Here is a 13,240-nt window from a genome sequence, read left to right as displayed (position 1 = left end):
GTTCTGTGAAAAAGCACAGGGTCCCCCTTGACTCCAGGGCATAGAATGGGGAGCAAAAACTGTTTCTTCTCACCAGGGTGCACGGATGCTGTTGATGGCAGAGGGGGAGATTTATAGCAAAGGTGGAAGTGGTGCTCAGATGGCCTTAAATGTTAAGAAAACAACTATAAAACATGTTTGGTGGCTGGATCTGTGCAGGATGAGTAAGGCTCTTGGCCGTGGTGTGCAGGGAAAGAACATGGCCCCAAAAGAAAGGCCACTGGGCTCACGAAGAGAGCTCAAGGTTGCGGGGGCCGGGGTGAGAACAGAAACGAGGACGTCCTGACTCTTCTTCCTGCCCGGCTGCAAATGCCTCGTGGAAATAACTAGTCTGGGCATTGATTTTCTCCTTTCTCTAGTTCCCTTCTTCCCCACGTCCACTCCCATGTGACCACTAACTGATCTCAGACAAATCAACTCATTTCTTTGAGCCCTGTTTTTTCCTAAGTAAAATCAGGCTATTTCTATTTTCTGTACCTCTAGTAAGGTGAGGTGCACCAAACATGAAAAGCTGAAAGTTTATCGTAAGCAACACAAATGGCAGATGGTTTTGACGCCATCACCTTAGCCACTTTAGGAGTATGTAATAAATGTGATAAGGTCATGGCATTTTCAGTATGCAAAAGATGGCACTTTGCCATGCTCTTGGGAGCCTGCCTGATTCTCGTTTAGCAGTGACGACTGATGAAATGACTTGTCATGTTGATTCAAACCTTCCACTTGAAATGGTCCCTCGCAGTGCTGGGCTTCCAGTGGGAGGTTTTACCTCATTGTCCGGCAAGGGGGAAGATTTTGGAACTTGAGGAAGATGGAGAACAGGTGTGTTGTGTTGGGGGAGGATAGAGGAAGTGGGGCTGGGAGAAAGATATTAAGCACCTACTACATGTCCTCTACTATGCAATTTAAATTTTTTTTTTTTTTAGAGACAGGTCTTGCTCTGCCACCCAGGCTGGAGTGCAGTGGCCTGATCATAGTTCACTGCAGCCTCAAAGTCCTGGGCTTGAGTGATCTTCCTGCCTCAGCCTCCCGAGTACCTGGGACTACAGGCGTGTGCCATCACAGCCGGCTAATTTAAAAAAAAAAAATTTTTGTGGAGATGAGGTCTCACTATGTTGCACAGGCTGGTGTTGAACTGGCCTTAAGCGATCCTCCCACCTTAGCTTCCCAAAGTGCTGGGATTACAGGCATGAGCCACTGCACCTGGCCTACCGTGTGTTTTATATGCCATTTTATTCCTTTCTGCAGCCTCCTTAAACCCATTTTACATATGAGAAGGTTAAGAATCTGCTCAGCATCTCTCAGTTAGTAAATGGCATCAGCATTCCAACCCGCGTGTGCCTGCGGCCCAGCTGTGTTCCTTCCACCGCACCCAGAGTCCCGCCACTTCACGGTCAGCTCCGCTCATGTCTCCAACCAGAGAGGATTTGCCAAGTCGTGAAGCCAGCTCTGTACTGTCTCATCTCCCTGTCCTGACATAAGTGCCTCATTTAAATACCTAATAATAGTCATGATAACAATAGTAACAATAAGAATAATTGAGCAGAGATAGAGTATTCATCACTCTTATTTTATAGGCTGGTTTTATTTTGGATTCTCCACCTGACTTCTTTAGGGCACAGGTGTCTGGGCCTATTGCCATGGCAGGTGCCCCAACCTTAGAGAGAGAACCGTTCACCTGCCTTGAATTTCCACCCGATCCCTCACTGCATGCCTCAGGAGGAAGGTGAGGGGACTTGTTGGTTCTGACTGGGGAGATGTCAGAGTGCCTTCCTCGGGGTCCAGACATCAAGAGGGACGGGGTAGGACATTGGTCATTTCTGCTGGGCCTTTAAATAACCCCACAATTTAAAAAGTGATATATGCTTATTGTGTAAATTTTGGAAAATATAGAAAAACACAAAGAACAAGCAAATAAGTTGGGATTATTACTCAGCAATTTGTTGTGAACCTTTTTCTGTGTCATTAATTATTCTCCTAACACGATTTCTCATGCTTTTCTAATATGCCATTAAATGAATCTACCATTTAATCAGTTGCCTATTTTTGGAAATCCGGGTCATCTTGTTGAGATGAATATTCTTACACATAAATTTTTGTGTCCTGAATAGCAGAGTGGAAATAAAAGCTCGAGTTTCCTCTTTTGTAAAATGGAGATATAATACCCATTTGGAAGCACTGTTATGAGGATTGTATATAATAATTCACATAATGTCCTTAGCACAGTGCCTTATGCATAGTTGGCGCTTCATAAATGATAGTTATTATTATGAGCTAACTTTACGCCTGATTTTTTATTTTCTGGAGTTAAATGCTAAGAGTAGAACTATGTCCTCATGGTTTTGGAAGGTTGTGTGGTTCCGTTGTGTTAGCCTATCTGAAGGTCAGGTAAAACAGGAAGCCGCTGTGGCACATCAGCCCAGCCACTGCTTAAACCAATGAGAGAAGGCGGCACCCACCCAGAGATGGGGTCCTGGCAGTCAGACTGCCGTGTTCCTGAGCTTCCCTGGCCTAGACCTTCTGAGCTCTGAATCCACTGGCTATCACAGGCCACACGGCTGCTGAAGTTTAGATAGGAGTATGTTATAAATGTGATAAGGTCATGGCATTTTCAGTATGCAAAAGATGGCATAAAGATATCCAGGAGAGCCAGCTAGAGACACCTAAAGCTCTGCCTCCCTCCAAAACTCATCCATATCCCTTTATTTCCCATCACTGTACTGCGATTGTAGGAAGGATGGCTGGGGTGGTGCGCTGGGCTCCGTGTATTCGCCGCTGCTGCTGGAGGAGGGTTTGCCTTGGGAAGAGTGAGTCGGATGGGTCATCTTGCTCTCTATAATATACTACTAATATCACAGGATTTCAGAGCTGAAAGAAGCTTAGTGGTCATGGGGACTGATCCCTCCACTTCTGGGAAAGGCTGAAGCCCAGAGCATTTAAATGATTTGCCGAAGGCCATGAAACAAATGGAAAAAAAAAAACCTGGCAAAATCAGAACCATACCCCAGGTCTTCCGGATCCCTCCTCCATCCAAGATTTTTCCGCCTGGGCCCTGCTCATTTCCAGCAAATGAAAGGTCGTGGTTAACTTGTTGTCCAGATATGTTTGCCTCTCTCTCCAAAACAGAATGTTTCTCCTGAGTTCATCACTGGAAAAGCGAAACCACATGGCTGTGTGTTCTGCCCCGTGCCTCTGCCGGGCCTTTCCTGCAGAGCATGCTGGTAACATCATCAGGAAGCAGGAAGGAACTTTTATAAGGTGGCTCTTACTTCTTTTCTCCCCTCTCAAATTTTATTCAAATATTTGAAGCTGGGTTTTGGCGGATAAAGTCGCTCCTTTCTGGACGAAAACTTCTGCAGCTGAGTAGCATTTCTCTCACTTCCTTGGGTGCAAAGTGGGGGAAACTGGCCTTTGTTACCTCAGATGCTGTGAACACAGGACTGTGGGTGAAGAAAGAGCAGCTGTAACCCCCTTCCCTTGTGCCGAGGACGCAGTTGTCAAAACCGGGCCGATATTCTTTCCCCGCTGGGGAGCTGCTGGACACTTACTTTGCTCCTTAGTCAATTTAAGCCTTAAAATCTTTATTTGAAAGTGTTTTTAATTCAGCTTTCAAAGACACCAGTTCATCTGTTATTGCGGTAGCCACCCACCACTTGCAGGAAAATCCCGAAATGTCAAATTGTGGGTATTTTATAAATGAAAAAGAGACATTTCTGGAATCAATGAAAAGGCTGCCTTGATTGGCCTTCTGCTGGGTAAGTGTGGAGCCGGGTGGTTTTTGCTGAGTCCCACGGCTTCAGCAAGAGGCCGTGATGGTCATGTGTGGCAGGGTCCTGTGCTTTGGCCGGGGTTTGCTCGGTGACTTCACTGTGCTCTCAAAGGGCACAGTCAGTGCCACCCCCAGGCAGGCCCAGGTCCACCCGCCCAGGCTTGGGCTTCTGATCCTGACAGAGGGCAGCAGGTCAGCTGGACTGAGGTCGCGGAGCAGCCCAGAGTGCTGGTGAGATCACTGGAGCTTTTTAGTCCTGGGTCCATGTCCTGGCTCTGCCGCTTGTGTCCAACACGTTTGTGGAGTATCAGCTAATGCCAGGTGCTGACAACAGAGAGAGGAGACACATTTCCTCCCCTCACGGAGTTTAGAGACTGGTCGGGAGAGAGAGGACAAGTGAATTCATGACTATAATGTGCTACGCGCTGTAATCACGGGGCTCATGTCACAGGCACACTGAAAAAAAGTCGCTGTTCTTAACCCGAAGTGGCAGGGAAACACCGTCAAGGGAAGAGGACATGACCTAAGGATATGACCTAAGATTAGAGTTAACCAGCTGGAGGAAAGCAGATGGGGAAAGGACAGACATTCCATGGGGGGAATGGACCGGGTGGACAAGGGTGTGGAGGGATGAGCGGACATGGGTCACTTAAGGAAAAATAAGCCTGTAAGTGTGGCTGGAAGAAAGAATGATGAGGCTCAGCTGTGCATCCATCCATTCACTCACTCACTGATTCACTCACACAATTGTGTCGCATGCCCACAGTTTTCCCGTGCGGCTTTGCCAGGCTCTAGGGATACATGCTGCACGCAGTCATGAGGTGGGCTAGGGAGGTGGTGTTAGGGGGACCATGGGGCCTGATTTGGCTGACATACAGACAGGCATGACATTAGGAAAGTGGTGAATGATATGGTGAACAATTTTTCTTTTTACAGATCTCATTACAAGGGGGATCTCAGTTCAGAGCTAACCGATCTTTAATAACTCTCTAGAACTTGTTAATCTCTCTTTTTTTAATCAGCACTCTAGGCCTTAGGCTTAGAACACTCACAGCAAAAGGATGTAACTAGAATTCAGTAAGATTCCTTTGTTTCCTATTGTGTTGTTGTTGTTTGTTTTCTTTTTATGGCAAGTGGTACTAGTTTTCCATTTGTGGTAGTCATCCAAAATTTTCTTCAAGAGGTATTTGAGTAAATGGGTTATTTTAATGAAAAATACTTAGGGCAGGCACGATGGTACATGCCTCTAGTCCTAGCTACTTGGGAGGCTGAGACAGGAGGATCACTCAAGCTAAGGAGTTCAAGGCTAGAGTGTGCTATGCTCATGACTGTGAATAGCCACTAAACTTCAGCCTGGGCAACATAGCGAGACCTGGTCTCTAAAATTAAAAAAAAAAAAAAAAAAAGGGAAGAAAGAAAAATACTTAAAGATAGTAGAGTGCAAAGGCAGATCTAGAAAAACTAGCGAGTTGATATGGAAATTGCTGAAGTCTAGGAAGCACTATCATGTATGATTTGAGGCCAGTGGAGTGAGGGTTTTAAGCACAGGGAGGAAGAGCACCTAGCCAAGACTTGTTTGCACTGTGGGGTCCTTGAGTGCCAGGATTCAGCATGCCCCCTTGGTTTTGAGATCCCTAGCTCCTGGCATAGAGCTTGGAACTTAGCATGTGCTTAATTTGGAGTATCCCAGGGCATACCATTCACAACTGATCTGCTTTAAAATTCAAAACTTTGCATTTATTCCTTCTACCCATTCCTGTCATCACTCAGTCGCATGGATGCTTGGAAGGAGCTGGAAGCTCTGGCATTATCTGGCTGGAGGCTGTGGGTGGGTAGGAGTTTCCAGTACTGGGGCCAGCAGGCTAGGGAGCACACACACCTGGATCCTCCTCTGCAAACATGTTGAGTCCTCCTGACTTTGTGTTTTATTTTATTATTTGTTGGTTTATTTATTTATTGAGGTAGGGTCTCCTTCTGTCACCAAGGCCTAAGTGCAGTGGTGTGATCATAGCTCACTGTAATCTCGAATTCCTGGGCTCAAGTGATCTTCGCACCTCAACCTCCCAAGTAGCTGGGACTACAAGGCATGCCCACCACGCCCTGCTAATTTTTAACTTTTTTTGTAGAGATGGGGGGTCTCACTATGTTGGCCAGGCTGGTCCTTTAGCCTTGGCCTCCCAAAGTGCTGGAATTACAGGCGTGCACCACCATGCCCAGCCAACTTCGTGTTTTGATAACACTTCAACCCCTCCTGGGAATGTCTCCCTGAAGCCTATGGTGATCACTCCGTTATTCTCAGAGCGATGACAACCAGAGATGGTAATGCTAATAAGTGCCTGATATTGCCACCATTTCAGTAGCTCTTAGGAGACTTTGTGGTTTCTCTCTCTCTTTTATTATTTTTTTAGTATTCCCCCACTATTCATAAGTGTTTGTGCGTGTCACGTTTTATGCATCATGATCCTCTCAGTGCCTTGGACATGTTGTTTGGACCCTCATTGCACTGCACCTAACTCCCTGGAGGGCTAATGATGCTCAGGAAAGAGGGAGGAAGAACTGCCTTGCAGCATTTTGGCATCAGCACATTGGTTCCTGCATCCCAGCCGTGCCAGAGGGGTTTAAAAAATGAAGTTTTCATTTAGAGCTACCCACAGCATGGAGCTAGTGGGAAGTTACTGAATAGACACGTTGAGCTTATGATTTCACCCGGCCTGATAACAAATACTTTTAATTCCTCACCTCTGAGCTAGCAGAATTTTAACCTTATTGATGATTTCTACAGGGCACTAAGTCACTAAATATATATTTTAAAAGACTTTAGCTGAAAACTAGAGTGAGTTGCATGTGTGTCCAGGTGGCTGCCCACCCTTCCTTGGGCCATGCTTAGTACCAAGGCCCTATCAAAGCAGCGTGGCAGGTGGCTGCATGGCCTCTGGCTTCCCGTCTGTGCAGAATACACAGAAAGCAGCCCAACTCTACGGGAGGCCCCAGTCTGCTGACAGACATTTCTCCTTATCTTGTTTTTACATCGGTTGCAACATGATTTCTGTTCAGAGCAAGCGTGGGTGGGGGTTCCCCCTGCCCTGCCCTATGCTAGCTGTTAAAATAAGAGGGTGGTTTATTGTTTTGTTTTTCAAGTAAAGATCAGGCCACCCCGAGTTAGTGACTCCAATGGGTCACTGGAGGGATTTGTTCATGGCAAGGAAAAACCAGCCCAGCTCTTTTGGGGATACATCTCCAACAATCCACATGACAGCCATTTGATTTTGAAGATTAGGGTCTAGGGGAAGTTTGAAGTTTTGTTTGACTGCTAAGGGGAATTAGATGGCTCTCAAAACATTTGAACTACATTTTCAAACCCAAATAATCCCAGTGAAACACCACGAATGGGCTGGGCGTGGTGGCTGACACCTGTAATCCTAGCACTCTGGGAGGCCGAGGCGGGAGGATTGTTTGGGCTCAGGAGTTCGAGACCAGCCTGAGCAAGAGCGAGACCCCGTCTCTACTAAAAATAGAAAGACGTTAGCTGGACAACTAAAAATATATAGAAAAAAAATTAGCTGTGCATGGTGGCACATGCCTGTAGTCCCAGCTACTTGCGAGGCTGAAGCAGTAGAATCGCTTGAGCCCAGGAATTTGAGGTTGCTGTGAGCTAGGCTGACACCACGGCACTCTAGCCCGGGCAACAGAGTGAGACTCTGTCTCAAAAAAAAAGAAACACCAGGAATGGTGGCATGCAGTTGACCACTAACACTTCATTTGCATTTTCTAATCCACAAAGCACTTTTATATATGTGATTATTCCCATTTTACAGAGGAGAAAACTGAAGCTCAGAAATATTTGGAAAATTGTGACGAAAGTCACATGTTTTATGGCGAGGGACTGGGGGAGCTAGAATTCAAACCCGGGTCCACTGCCTGCCAGTTCTGGGCCCTTTTTCTTCCATCCTCTTGTTCAAGTTGAATCCATTTGCTGCTTTAGTGGAGGCCTTGAAAGTCGAGGCTTAGTGAGGGCAGGGTAGCCAGGTACAACAACTAGGGATTGAGTCATTGCATTGCAGCATAGATTCACAGGTTTACAGCAATTTAGAAATAGATTAAAGGAAAGAGGCGAGTGCTTATTCAGCAAGCAGCTGCTGTGCTGGGAGCTTTTTGGACCTGACACTGTGCGAGGGGGTATACATGTATATAGTTCTTCATTTAACCCTAAAACAGCCTCTGGAAACATGTTTTCTCATTCCCGTCTGATAGATGAGGGCCCTGGAGCTTGGAGATGTAAGGAAACTTGCCCAAAGTTGCATAACAAGTGGTGGAGCCTGAATTTGAACCTAGGTCTGTCTGATTCCAAAGCCAGCCCAGTCCAACCCCCACATTCTGTCGATGAGGAAACCAGGGTGGCAGAATGACTGCTCTGGTCCCACGGCGCCTCATGGGCAGAGCTGACCTCAGCACTCTCGCCGTGTACTGGGGAGATCTCATCTCCTAGAGTTGAGATTCTCCTCTGTCCTATCAGATGAAAAGTTGTCAATATTGTGGACGACCTCCTCTCCCCTCAGCCATGCCCCTGTAAGTCATGCCAGCTTTTTGTTGCAATTCACACTAGGCTTTGATTTCTACCTTCTGTTGCTCCCCACCTTCCAGAATCCTCCATGCCGCTCATCTAAGCTCTGTAAAAGGTGTTTACAAATCACCCCATTTGGCCATTTGACATTTACATTTTTCTCCCTACTTTGCACCAAGGTAGGAGAGAATGGCTTTTGAGACTATGAAAAATTAGGATAGCATAAGGCTAAAGCAGAGGAAGAAGATGGATGCATCACTTAATGGAAACCGCACCCTTGGTGTGGGAGAGTCCGGGGTAAGTGTTAGGTAAGGCTGGCACCAGCTGCAAGGATCCCAGAAACCAGGCCTTGGAGCGCCCCAGGTGCCACGTGTGGAGGCCGGCTGAGTTGCCACAACAGCCAGAACCTGAACCTGGTCCCCTGACGCCCACATAGCCACAGCCTCCACATTCCGCCCTCCTGACACCCAGCACTCCCCACCCCTGTGGAAGTCTGTTTGCATCAGCACTGCCATTGATGTTCATTCCAACCTGAGGTTGTGTGTATAAATATGTAGTGTATGCAAACCATACACTGGGATTGGTTCTAAATTTCTGGGCCTCTGATGGATGGAGCCTCAGAGGCAGGAGAGGCAGAGGGGTGGCATGGGAGGGAGGGAGCTCATGTCTATTAGGTGCCTGCTACGCCTAGGTTATTTCATTTAATCCTCAGGACAACACTATGAGGTAGGTGTTAGTCCCATTTTACGGAGGTGAAGACTGAGAGGCTCACAGTGGGTAGGTAATTTGCTCAAGCTTGTCCAGCTAGCAAGCGTCAGAGCTGGGATCAGAACATGGCTTTCTTTCCAGAGCCCATACTCTTTCTACCTTACGATGCATCAGATGTAACAGAGTACCTACCTTCGACATCTTAATAAAGGGTGGTAAAATATGACCCCTGGTCTCAAAGAACTCACAACTCTGGAGAGGGTGGCACATGGAGTCACAGAATTGGATTTGAATCCTGGCTCAGGAAGCTGCTGTGTGTTCTTGGCATTTCCTTCAGCCTTTGTACTATCTCCTCATCTGTGAATTATCTGTAGGTACCATTATCTGCCTTCCAGAACTATTGTGAGAAACATATCAGATGACAGAGTTTTCAGTATCTGTGATTAAGCCCTGTGTAAGTGTTATTATTCAACCTTGGAAATCGATCAAGGAACTGGCAGTGGTACCCACAGCCAGCATTGGGACCAGACGCAGGTTGTTGTCAGGAGCTTGATTCACCTGGACTCGCTCAGTGGGCAGGTGTGCGGCATGTGACATAAGCTGTGGGTGCAAGAGGAGGCCCCGTGTGCTGCACATCTGGGCGGCCAGGAGAAACTGAGGCAGCCACCCTCCCCGTGGAGCATCCCTGCTGTTGGAGTGAGGAAGAGGTCAGTTCTGATGATTAGGTGGAGACCTCAGAGTTATTCTTTACAGACTTGGTTTGAGATCCAATTCCTCAAGGCTTTTAGCTAGTACAGAGTTCCTAGAGCTGAGTGGAATGAATGGTTTAACATTGAGAGCTTTGTCTCCTCCTCAGTTTGGACCCTGACCAGAGTTACAAACAATGAGTACATTTTTTTTTCAAATCATTTCCCAAGTTCAGGATTCTGTTAAGCTTTAGGGGTTTATTGGATAAACTTAACATTTCTTTTCTAAACATCATTATGTCTTAGACTTTTTCATCTTATTTTTTCAATTTAAACTTTCATGCCTTCGTCTTCTTCGCTCTCGTAATTTACTTCTCATCTTGACGTTAACAGGGTGGGATGCAATTTGGAGAGGAAATGTATTGCGGACAGGTGAGGCGACACTTAACCTCGGTAAACAGTAAACTGGCCCAGACAGTGAGCTGCAGTGTGGGAGAGCCCTGGAAGCCAGTGTGTGTTCAGAACTTCAGAAGACACTCTGTTCCACATTTAACCCGAATCATCATGTTTCATCACAAAGGAACATTAGTGCCATGGGTTATGTTTTCTGTTTTATATTAAAAATTCCCAGCCCCCAACATCCTAATCCCATCAAGCCCATGTGGGCCGGTACCAATTTGCATGGTTGTGTGATTCTGTTCCATCTGCTTTGAATTTCTTGGCTTCTTTGTCCGAAGGCATTAACAGATCTGGTTGTTTCTTGGGAGGGTCTAAGGACATTATTGATTGATTTGGAATTACAAAGAAACAAAAAGGCAGTGGGAAATGTTCTAATTGGGTCTTTTTATTGTGCAGTGTAGCCTGACGTTCCCCAGGGTAATTAATATGAAGTGCAAAAAGTTTAATGTTCCAGTCTAAAAGGCAGTGGGAGAAATTACATAGCATGGAAATAATAAAACGAACTCTTATTAATGAGAACGAGGCTCTTGCAATGGCAAGTTCTGCTGGTCACCCGATGGGAGCCAGAGCCTTTCAAGCTTCTCTTTTGGGTAATACTCACAGTTTCCGACATCTGTGTGCTTTTTAAAATGAACTTGTTCTTCCTTCTGACACTCATCGCAAGGCTCCACGGAGACGAGGAGGTCTGCTCAAGGTCACAGGGTCCTCGCTTGCATCAACGTGTGGTTCTGTAGCATCCACTCAACCAGCCCACAGCTTCCTAAGGAACTAGGATGTTCAGGGTAGAAGGGATGGAGGGCTGAGAATAGGATCAATTCTTTCCTTTTGACTCTTCCCTCAAGATGTCCTTATCTTGGTCTGAAAACCCCTCCTGACAACTGTTGCCCATAGCAAACCATCCTGCACCTCTAAACTCCAAGGACCTGCATTGGCCTTCTCCCTTTTGAGCCCTTGTACCGCCATGTTTTAATCTTGACTCCCAGTGGAGACTATAGTTTCCTTGAGGGCAAATGTGTTCTTTACCTCTTTATGTCTCCCTCGGTCCTAACATGTGGATTGCAAGTACTACAGTGTATTTGCAACAAAGAAGGATGATCAGCAAACGCCCCATGAGGAAAAGTAGCGCTTGTTCCTTGGAAAATGGAATTATTTGCTTGAGTAAGGAACCCATCTCCAGCATAGTCATGTGCAAGGAAACATTGCATCCAATATACTAATGACATCAGCATGGAGAGAGATGAGTCTGAAATAAAGATCTTTTGAAAGCACTTAAAGGAGGGCAGAGAATATGATCGCATAAAGTAGAATATAAGGCCCTATCCCTAAAAGGCATGAAGATCCCTTGCCATCATTGTTCAAGATCAAATTGGAGACTGTGGTAAACCCCAGATTGCCAGAGATTCTAGAAGCCAAAAATGCGTTATAGGTTTTGGGGAACAGATAAAACGTTCAGCTGGAGGAAAAATCATGCGATTTTTAACTCAGGAAAAATGTATATTCTCCTTACTTGTCTTTGGACTACACTAATGCCATTAAATGAAGGAGTGGAATTGCTATAAAACTTACTGCTAATCCTGATTTTGCATTTGTTCATCATTCATAGGTTCATTTATTCATTCATTCTTTTGTTTTTTTAACTGACTTGCTTTAGTTGTCAAATAATCGCTCATTCTTTAGACAAAGCACATGCTCCCTGAAGGTGGATGCTGTGTCTGGGTCATTTCTGGGTCATTTCTGGTCATTTTTTTTTTCAATATGACTGTAGCATTTTAATAATAAATTCATAAAAGGCAATACAAAGAAACACCTACTGAATAGGCTTTTGCCAAGCAATTCATGTTTTAAAGTTAGACTCTACCAAAGTGGCACTATGGCATTATAGGCATTCAATTTTTCTTTCCTTTTTTCAAGTTTGTCAGTTCTTTACTACTGTTACTTTTTTTCTAGCAGAAGATAGTGTGTACTCACAAAGTAAGGCCTAGAGACCATTGACAGTTGCTTGAAATATCATGGTGGAATTAACTCTCAGGAGCTGATATAAACCAAAGTGAACAGTAGCCAACTAGAACCACATTTGGTCACATTCAATTACTCTCCAAAAGCACTTTGCTAATATACATGTTCCCTTCTTCTCAACTGATTTTGTGTTAATCTTATTAAAATTATAACAAACAAGACTGCAAAGTTTTTGTAGAGTTATATTTTTAGAAGACTACTGTGTTCAAATGAATATATTTTAATTTGCAATATGTCATTAGTAATATCCTTTCTATAAACATGGTTGGCAAAATAAAAAAGGCACAAAAGAGAGGTAATGAGAAATATTTTCAACTTTTAGTGAAGATAACAAAGCATGTATCTTTCATGAAGAAAAGCAGAGAAAAATGTTCAGTAATTCATGCACAACTTGAGCTATAAAAAAACTCTTCAGATAGGTCCTGAGGCCTCCTCCCTCTTTCCCCAAGCTTCGCCCAGAGCAGATACATAGTAGGTGTTTATTGAACTGGGTTGGTTGCAGATGTGCCCTATACTTCTTGGATTTCTTTCTTTTTTTTTTTTTTTTAACTTTTCAAAACAAATAGCAGTCAAATGATGCTTATTCCCTTGGAAAATACGGGAAAATCTGCCTGCTTAAGAGTCACAAGTGAGGTTTGGAAACTTGGGCAGTTTATCGATTTCAAAAAGAGGTTTAGATCATGTCTGAATAAACACTTTTAGACATTGTGAATAAGTGGGGCCATTGGAGACTCAAGGATTTAACAGAAAGTTCTTGGCATAAATATAATTATTCTTTTATTGTACTTTTGAGCCCCTTATTTTGTGAGGATAAGCGTCCCACTCCTGTGACACAGGAAATGACTGAATGAGGTTCTAAAAGAAAGAGAACATGGTCGTCACCTGGGATTAGTTTAGCGGTTGGCAGAAAAGCACGTTTTTCTAGGGTGGAAGAGAGGTTAGCTGTGGCACAAGCCCTGGGAAAATGCACTCTAGGGACCTGGCATTCCTGGAACGTGCTGCTCT

The 13,240-nt window shown here is 45.0% G+C and overlaps 1 protein-coding gene across 2 annotated transcripts in view; it reads left to right on the top strand.

The window, feature by feature from the left end:
- Window positions 1–13,240, top strand: part of UBASH3B (ubiquitin associated and SH3 domain containing B) — a 138,885-nt gene that overhangs the window by 25,870 nt on the left and 99,775 nt on the right. The window lies entirely within an intron of this gene.

The sequence above is a fragment of the Lemur catta genome, chromosome 7 (assembly GCF_020740605.2).
Source record: "Lemur catta isolate mLemCat1 chromosome 7, mLemCat1.pri, whole genome shotgun sequence".
Classification (NCBI taxonomy): Eukaryota; Metazoa; Chordata; class Mammalia; order Primates; family Lemuridae; genus Lemur; species Lemur catta.
This window is presented reverse-complemented; position numbering and strand designations above follow the sequence as displayed.